Here is a 10218-nt window from a genome sequence, read left to right as displayed (position 1 = left end):
TGATTCTTTTTTTATCATATCTGGACTGTTTTCTCTACAAATAGCCTCCTAAAACCTCCGCTTTAAATCATCAATTCTTCTCATCAATTCCCATCTAATCATCACTAACTCTCATCAAGAAAATCTTGATATCCTCTCTCTCTTTTCTAAACTAGCCTTCTCTCATACAAAATTCCGCATTCACAAGATCTAGACACACATAGCCAAGTTCAAAGTTTCCTTTATCCTAGACGTGAAAGGTTTGATTTCTGAGGGTTTGGTCCCAAATCTAGTCTAATCTTTCTTAATCTCTATTTCCTGTTACCGGTGAAGTTACTCACAACCTGAAGATGTTACCTGATCATTACAGGATTAGTGTGGACAACCCTTATCCCGACTATACCCTCCTCGATATATCGGTACCGTCTCCCGATGGTGTGACTAAGTTGGGAAAAGCCAAGTCTTCATTTGTACTATGGCCTATAGACATGTTTTTTTTAAGAAGAGGTATATTCTCCTACTATTAACATTAAATCCCATCATTTTTGTATACTTTATCTAGATTAATATTCACCTATTTGTAAAGGTTTCACCATCGCCCAAAAAGAAGCATAGATCTCGCCAAAGCAAAGAAGGGGACGATAGTTGTGGTGTGAAATCAAGGCAATCTACCATCAAACCCACAAAATTCCTACCACTTGAAGATAAAATTGTCGATACTTTTGGCGAGGGGTGTAAGTTGTTGTATTGGTTAATGAATTCTGATGATGCAAAGTATGATACAACATCGGTACTTTTAAAGGCCTCAATGTTTAATTTTGATAGCGACAAACAGATTTGGGTAACCGCTACCGATGTACGTGAATTTCTAAGAGGATCGTGGGCTAATGTTTCATTAATCTTCCTTTACTTTGGTTCTTATATTCACTATAGTAATATTTTTAATGCTATAATGCTGAATTTTTTGTTTTCTATGTCTTTATCATGTAGGTATTTAGTAGACAACTTCATCAACCTTTTTAACAGGACAGAGATCACATTCTTTTGTCCTCAACTCATTTCTGAATCATCAATTGAGAATGATTACCTTGAAACTTATACATATGTGAAGAATACATTTTTTCATGAAGTAAGAAAGACGGGTAAACGTTGCAAATTCATCGTGGTTCCATATGTCGCAAGGATCGAAATATGTTTTTTATATTGCCACTAAACTTAATCATATAAATGATATGTTTTTCACCAATTTTCCAATACTCTAACTTGTGTTTTCCTCTTAAATGATGTAGTGGTCATTGGGTTCTTGTGGTGGTCGATCTACAATTAGGTTTAGCTTATGAGTTTGACTCTATGAAGCTACCTAAAGAAAATCCACGAAAATTGAAAATTGTCGAGATTATGATGACGTGAGCCACAACCTTGAAATTATGCCCTAGTTTCTATATCATTTTTGTATGTAATGTTGTAGATTATTTTGTTCTAAGTGTTAGAATATAAATTATTTTTGTAGGGCTTATAAAGTATATCGGGCGAATCTCACAGGGAGTGAATTGAAATCACAAAGGCAAAAATTGAAATTCATACAAATGGAGGTAAATACACTACTCACCCCATATTGTTATACATTGTTCACTTTGAAAACAAAATTTTTAACTACTTATTATATATACTAGTGTGCTCAACAACAAGGAGGAGTTGAATGTGGATACTACATTATGAGATACATGTATGAGATTGTTACTTCTCACTTGGAAGAGGTTAGTAGTTTTTTTTGCAAATTTTGAAGCCTTTTTAGCTCTATATGCTCCCAAGAGTAAGATAATGGTCAATTGTTATTGATTTCAATTCATAAAAACCAAAATATAAGGTAATTAAGGATGTTTAGTGTTGTAGACACCCATTTGTGTCTCCCCAAAACCAAACCCAGTGATGAGTACCTTTCACGTTGAATCATAATCGAATGAAGCGAAAGTGTGGAAAGTCTAGTGTTGCGGATATTTTTAATTTCTTTTCTCTTCTCTCTGTTTTTGAAAACTTATTTTAAGAAAACAGCCAATCCAGTTTGGTTGGTCAATGATATGGGTCCAATAGTAGTGTAGTTGGATAGGTCTTAACAAGAGCTTTACAACGATATATTATAAGCCCAATTCCGATGAATATTGAGGAAGTTATGGCCAATTTACTAAACTGGATCCGGTTTGAGCCTTATGTACGGCCCAATGATCTAGGGGAGGGCCTAATATGATTTATCATTCCTAATGTAATTAGGAATGGTTTTAGTCTTCTAGGATTTTCTAGAAGGTTCTTTTCGTTCCTAATTCAATTATCATTGATAAATTGACTTTTGTTGACTTTTAAGAGTTTTAATTAAAATCAAATAGCTTTTTTGAGGAAAATATACGATTTTATCCTCCAGTACGGCAAACTTATCTGATTTTCGAAAACGCGTTAAAAACAGGCTTGGCGCCTGACTCCAGGCATTGGCGCCTGGAACCAGGCCTGGCGCCTGGCGCCAGCTCTGTTTCAGTTGCGCCAGGACTATGTTCTGTAAATTTATCTTTTTGGCTGATTTTCTCTATAAATAACGTATTAAAAACTCCGTTTTCAATCATCAACAACCAATTCCCATCAACAATCAGTTTTCAATTCTCATTCTCTTCTAATTCATTCATTCACCATCTTTCTTTTCTAAACTTGCTTTTACATACAAAATTCCGCATTCATTAGATCTAGAAACACCTAGCCATATTCGAAGTTGCCGTCGCCCTGGACGTAAAGGTTTAATTTCTGAGGGTTTGGTCCCAAATCTCTCTTTCAATTATTTAATTTAGTTGTTTTGATTATTATTTTCTTTAAAGTTACTAACGCGTGTATTTTGTTATTAGAAAGAGGTACGAGGCATCAAAGTAAGTACTTTAATGGTTTTTATTGATGTTATAATGCAGAAATCTTGTTTATGTTGTTATTATGATATCCCTAGTATCATGTCTAGGGTAATTTTAATATTAAATATGATTGTTACGATGCTTCCTATGTTCTTCCTAATATTTATTCATGTTAGTATCCTGTTAGGGCTAAAGCTTTGATTTTTATTGTTTAGTGACATGCTAGGGTTTGTTATTAATCTTGTTAGTATCATGCCTAGGATCTTGCTATTATCATGCTTTAACATGATTATTTTAATTATTGTTTGGGTCCAATTTACCTAATTGAATTGGGCCTAGTCATTCATTTGGGTCCAATTATCTCATTGGGCCTAGTCATTAAATGATCCAATTAAAAGCCCAAGGTCAAGGTTCAACTCCCATTTGTGCTAAAGTCAAGATCAGTCCACAAGACAAGTCAATTGGGCCAAGGCCCACTTCCTCCTTGTATGCAAAGGTATATAAGCCTTCAATTTATTCATTATGGGATATTCACAAAAGCCTCAAGCAATTAATTCTCTTACATAGCTTTCTCTCTCTACACATTGTGCTGACTTTAGCATCGGAGGGGCCTTCCTCGGCAACACCCCCGAGGCTAGTTTACGTGTGTTTGCTGTGCAGGAAACCTTCGGCCCAACATCACTTGGACTGAATCCAGTCTTCACCACTTCATCGGACCTTCGGCAAGGTCCCATTGTTTTCATCCGAAACAATTATGATTATAATTATTATTATGATTATAATTGATTGATTTTTTATTATGTTGCTCGATACATTATATTTTATTTATTGCTTGATCACACTTTTTATGCATGTATAAAGGGAATTGGCACTTGTAATCACGCTAATATAAGATAATTAATAATCTTGTTTAGGTTAATATGATTATAATTCCAAGTGATCGCCAATAATAGTTTGTTTGTGCATTAATATTCAACCAACATAGATAAACAGGTTTAGGGTTAAACCTATTGATTACATGTTAGTCAGAAAGAGCACATGAATACGATCAGAATAAAGTAGAGGCCTATTATTAGGGCAGGTTCAATCTCTTTTAGGTTGGATTTGTACCTTCATCCCCGAACCCTTATTTGGTTCTAGACCTTATGGAGTTGACGATCTCTTGGATCGTTAAGGGGTGTAACCTTCACCTCGTGAACGGTTTACAAGTTCCTAAAACTTGTTGGCGACTCTTTTGCTCTATCTTCTTCCCTTTTGGACGCCACCGTACTTTAGTGTATGATCACAGTGGGGTTCAAGTTAAGGGGTTAACGCTTGAAATTTATTCCCCACAAGTGTTATATTGTGTTAATTTGAACAAATACTTGAAAGATGGGAAAGGTAGAAGTCCCTTAGGCAATTTTGAAGCGTTTTTGGCTCTATACGCTCCCAAGAGTGAGATAATGGTCAGTTTTCATTGATTTCAATTCATAGAAACCAAAATATAAGGTAATTAAGGATGTTTAGTGTTATATTGTGTTAATTTGAACCAATACATGAAAGATGAGAAAGGTAGAAGTCCCTTAGGAAATTTTAAAGCCTTTTTGGCTCTATACGCTCCTAAAAGTGAGTAAATGGTCAATTTTCATTGATTTCAATTCATAGAAACCAAAATATAAGGTAATTAAGGATGATATGTGTTATATTGTGTTAATTTGAACAAATACTTGAAAGATGGGAAAGGTAGAAGTCCCTTAGACAATTTTGAAGCGTTTTTGGCTCTATACGCTCCCAAGAGTGAGATAGTGGTCAATTTTCATTGATTTCAATTCATAAAAACCAAAATATAAGGTAATTAAGGATGTTATGTATTTTATTGTGTTAATTTGAACAAATACTTGAAAGATAGGAAAGGTAGAAGTCCTTTAGACAATTTTGAAGCGTTTTTGGCTCTATACGCTCCCAAGAGTGAGATAATGGTTAATTTTCATTGATTTCAATTCATAAAAACCAAAATATAAGGTAATTAAGGATGGTTAGTATTATATTGTGTTAATTTGAACCAATACATGAAAGATGGGAAAGGTAGAAGTCTCTTAGGCAATTTTGAAGCCTTTTTGGCTCTATACGCTCCTAGAAGTGAGTAAATGGTCACTTTTCATTGATTTGAATTCATAAAAACCAAAATATAAGGTAATTAAGGATGTTTAGTATTATATTGTGTTAATTTGAACAATACTTGAAAGATGGGAAAGGTAGAAGTACCTTAGGCAATTTTGAAGCGTTTTTGGCTCTATACGCTCCCAAGAGTGAGATAGTGGTCAATTTTCATTGATTTCAATTCATAGAAACCAAAAAATAAGGTAATTAAGGATGTTATGTATTACATTTTGTTAATTTGAACCAATACTTGAAACATGGGAAAGATAGAAGTCCTTTAGCACAGTTTTGAAGCCTTTTTGGCTCTATACGCTCCCAAAAGTGAGTAAATGTTAACTTTTTATTGATTTCAACTCATAGAAATCAAAATATAAGTCAATTAAGGATGTTATGTGTTTTTTTTTCTATATTATGAGTTTTATTTCTATAATTTGGTTCATCACATTTATCATAATGATTGTTTTTATTATGGATTGTTTTTATTTTGTAACCTCTTTCATATGTTTTTTTTTCAATAGGATTTTTGTCCAAGGACCGCCCCGTATGATGTTGACGAGTTGAATGTGGTTCGAGAACAATGGGCGCACTACTTTAGAAGTAAATATTTATTGAATGCATAACTATTAGCTTAGGTAGAACAACGTAATATTTTTAGTGTTGTTGTATATGTGATAAATTTATACAAGTTTTTATTTGTAATGTGTTACTACTTCAGTTTTATATTACGTCATATTAATTTTTACGAAAGATTGTTCGGTATAATTTCTTACAGGAACAAGTATATTATAACAGGTTTTAATTAATATATATTAATTATATATAAATACATGCTGTCGAAAATAAATAAAATGAAAATTTAATTTAATAATTATTTGTAACGGGCAGCAGAATTGTCAGTTACAAATAACTAGTTATTCGTAACGGGCATTTTTGTTGCTCGTTACAAATAAGTGTTAAATTATATACAATAAAACTTTATTTGTAACGGACATTTAAGATGTCAGTTACGAATAATCACTTATTCGTAACGGGCGGTTTAGGTGCCCGTTACAAATAAGGACTTATTTTAATACAAAAAGGGATTTATTCGTAACTAACATTTCATATGTCCGTTACGAATAATCCCTTATTCATAACTAACATTTAAAATGTCCGTTACGAATAATGGGTTATTCGTAACGGACATCTGAAATGTCAGTTACGAATAATGAGTTATTCGTAACGGACATATGAAATGTCCGTTACGAATAACTCATTATTCGTAACGGACAGTGCCTGTTACGAATAACAATAGCCATCCGTAACGGCCGCAAACGTACCGGACGCTGCCCGTTATGGATGGCTCCTTTTTGCCCGTTACGGATGACGTTTTTTCCACTAGTGTTAATTGTTTGTTTTATTATTTTCCTTGAAGTTACTAACGTGTGTATTTTGTTATTAGAAAGAGGTACGAGGCATCCAAGTAAGTGTTTTAATTGTTTTCATTGTTATTATGATATAGAAATCGTGTCTAGGTTGTTATTTTGATTCCTAATATCATGTTAGGATGTTTTCCTTAATTTGATGTTTTGAATGACAACAATAAGTTCCTAGTATCATGTTTAGGGTAAATAATATGATGCTTAGTATGATTTCTATGATGTCTTTTATTCTCTTTCCTAATATCCATGTTAGTATCATGTTAGGGCTATATATTTGATCTTTGATGTTTAGTGACATGCTAGGGTTTGTTATTAATCTTGTTAGTATCATGCCTAGGATCTTGCTATTATTATGCTTTAACATGATTATGATTTTTATTATAATTATTATTATTGTTATTGTTAATATTATGTTGCTTGATTATATTTATTGTTATTGCTTGATCACACCTTTTTATGTATGTTTAAAGGGAATTTGTACTTGTAATCACGCTTAATAAGATAATTAATAATCTTGTTTAAGGCTAATATGATTATGTAATCCCCTGTATTTTTAAATATGTTATAAATTAAATTTAATTTTATTTATAATATTGTTTTGTATTTTTCCGTAATTTAATTTCAAAATATTTGAATTATTAATTAGGGTCAAAAATTATTTTGGTACAAATTATTTTATGACCCTTCATTCTATAATTTATTTCAATACAACCAAACCTTAGTCCATTTCATTCATTTGGCCCATTAATTTTATGAGGCTCAATCTTTCTATTTACCCTACAACGTTCTCTCCTATAAATACTCCATGAATCCCTAAAAATTTCCCACACAAAAAGGTTAGTCTTATTTTCTTTCTCCTTTGTTTTATTAATTTGTGTAATTATAATTATTGATTTATGGGTTTTAATTTTATTGTTTGAAAGTAATTTAATTATTAAAAACACAAATTTACGTGTTTAATCTCGTAAATATAGTAGTGAGCACCACCCTCTCATGGCCAAATTCGTATTTATAGATTTCCGTTCGTTAATATTAATCTCGTTTTAATCCCGATCAGATTCTGAACTCACCCGATTTTGATGAAAAAGTAGTGTTTCCATGTGGAAACAACGTTTTAAGAATTAACGAAGCTTTTTTATACTTAAAATATTATCCTCTCGTGGCCAAATTCAGCCTCTAAATATGATTTTCGGGCAGTTTTTGATTTTAACGAAGTTTTTTTTTTGAAATAATTAACGAAGTTTTTTTATACTTAAAATATTATCCTTGAGTTTGATTAATAAAATTAATTATGTTTAAAGTTAATTCAGCATAAATATATGTTTTATTGAAGTTTTAAGTGCTGGAAATAGTTTCTAATAGGAAAATTTGCCCAAAATAACACGAACTTTGGCCGGTTCGCCAATAATAACACCACCTTTGAGTTATCCCAAAATAACACCAACTTTGGGGGGTGTCTGCCAAAAATGGTACAAAAAAAATGGTAACCGGATTTAGGAGGTAATATTGCTGACGTGTGTTATGTTTTTGCCAGGTTGTGCGTTGCTTCCCCTTAACTATCCAACGTTCTTTCTTCTTCTTTATAACCGTTAGAAAAAAATGCCAAGCCCTTTATTCTTCCTTCTTCTTCATTCTCTGTTGTTCCTCTCTCAGTAGTCGTTGCTCCATCTTCTTCCTCTGTTTCTTTGTTTTCCTCTCTCTTAATTTGTTGCTCCTTCTTCATCTTCAAGTTCTTTGTTTTCCTCTGCTCTTCATCTCTCTTTAATCGTTCGTGTTGTATCAATTTTAGTGCTCTTAAAAAATTAATCAATGGCTACAAGAAGGTCAATTTCGAACCAATCATGTTCATCCTCTAGCATAAAAAGGATGGGTAATTCGAAAATTCGTTGCAATTGTGGGAATGAAGCTTTGATTAAAACTGTGAGAAAAGGCCCTAATTTGGGGATGAAGTTCTACGGCTGCCCTATGTGGCCAGTAAGTTGTGATTGATTGCCCTATGTTTATTGCATCTTTTTTTGTTTATTGTAATTTAGGGATATGTAATTGTAATTACCCTAATTTGGTGTTGTTTATTGTTCATATTTACTGGATGCAAGACACTTAATGTGATTTTTTCAAGTGGGTGAATGAGCAGGCTGAGATGGAAGATTATGAAGTGAAGTTGTTGGAAAAGGAAACCATAATTGGTGAGTTACAGGTTGAACAAAAAATCGCACATGAGAAAATAAAGAAATTGCAATTAAAGAAAGGAAAATTGGAGGAAGACATCATAGGGTTGAAGAATGAAATAGTTGCAATGAAGATTGAGTTAATGAAGTGTGGTAGGAATGAAAAAACGTTGTACTTAGCATTGTTGTTTTCTTGGTTGTTGTTTGGTGTTGTAATCTTCCTTTATTGATTAAGGAAGAAATGAGGATGTATGTTGAATGTTTTATGTGGAAATAAAAAGCAATCTGTGTAATTGATTAATGGATGCTTAATTGAATGTTTAATGAGTAATGTTTGCTGTTGTATTTTGTACTTAATTGATTTTCATCATAATTGCAATAGCAGTGTACAATTGACATACCAGAGCTAGATCAAAAGACCACAAATTTCCCAAATTATTTGCATAAAATGAAAAACAAACAAAACCAGAGCAATATCAAAAGACCACAAATTATTTGCACAAATTGAAAAACACAACCACAGCAATATCAAAAGACAAAGGCAGAACTGTTATAATGCCTGCAAATGTTTCAATAATGCATGCAACTGTTTCCAAAATACCTGCAACTGTTTCCAATACTTAATTACATAAGATCTCTAACATTGTTTAACAACTAAATTGTTTGACAAATTACACACTTAGACCAAAAGCATACTTAGTAAGTACAAAAGAAATGGGGCACATAAGATCTTCACTTGATCACTGCTGCATCTGGGAGATAGATCTTGTGTTAGGTCTGGTACTTGGTGCCTGCCACACAAATTACAAAGTTATTGGCTTATTTTCCAAAAAAAAAAAAAGCAAACACAAAAATGAAAGGGGGAGTACTAATTCTTACTGTAACAATTGGGCTTCCATCATCAGCAAACATTATCCCAATTCCTGATGGTTGTGCTCTTCCCCTTCCCCTTCCTCTTCCCCTACTTGTAGTTGTAGACCCTCTACCAACCGAGCTTCTTCCTCTGGTGCTGCTTTGACTGACACTTCTAGCACCTTGACCTCCAAGTATCATTCTTCCACCCCTGCCTAGTTGAGTTGGCTGTGCAATAGCAGTATGGTGGGCAGATTGTGTTGCAGGAGTTGAAGATGATGCAGTTTGTGTCAGGGTGGGTGTTGGGGTTGCTTGTGTAGATGGGGCATGTGAGGTTACATCAGTAGATGGGGCAGTCTTTCTTGGTCTTCCCTTGGGTCTTTTGGGTGTTGGTTCATCAGGGACAACAAAATCCTTGTCTTTGCAGCCTCTCTTGTTATGACCCTTCTTCTTGCATATGCTACAAGTCATTTCTACTCCTGCCCTACTCAATGACCCTGGCTTCTTAGGATTCTCAAGAGGGTGCTTAATTCTGTTCTTTCTTGGCCTACCAGGACCTATCTTGATAAGAGGGGGGTCCAAATTGCATGGACATCTTGGCCAATACCTCTCACCTTCACATGGAGGTATACAACCACTTTAGGCCTTCTTATAAGTCTCAACTTTGTAACATTCATCAACAAATACCTCAGGTTCTTGGTTCACAAAATAAATGCAAGCTATGGCATGACAGCAAGGAATGCCTACCATATTCCATTTTCTACAACTACAAGT

At 33.5% G+C, this 10218-nt stretch overlaps 1 long non-coding RNA gene across 1 annotated transcript; it reads left to right on the top strand.

The window, feature by feature from the left end:
- The first annotated feature begins 1165 nt into the window (after positions 1 to 1165).
- LOC110690234 lies at positions 1166 to 1685 on the top strand. The gene is made up of 3 exons (XR_002505043.1): positions 1166 to 1385; positions 1490 to 1571; positions 1653 to 1685. It is a non-coding gene; the product is annotated as an uncharacterized LOC110690234 (long non-coding RNA).
- The last annotated feature ends 8533 nt before the right edge of the window (positions 1686 to 10218 follow it).

The sequence above is a fragment of the Chenopodium quinoa genome, unplaced genomic scaffold (assembly GCF_001683475.1).
Source record: "Chenopodium quinoa cultivar QQ74 unplaced genomic scaffold, ASM168347v1, whole genome shotgun sequence".
NCBI classification, from domain to species: domain Eukaryota; kingdom Viridiplantae; phylum Streptophyta; class Magnoliopsida; order Caryophyllales; family Amaranthaceae; genus Chenopodium; species Chenopodium quinoa.
This window is presented reverse-complemented; position numbering and strand designations above follow the sequence as displayed.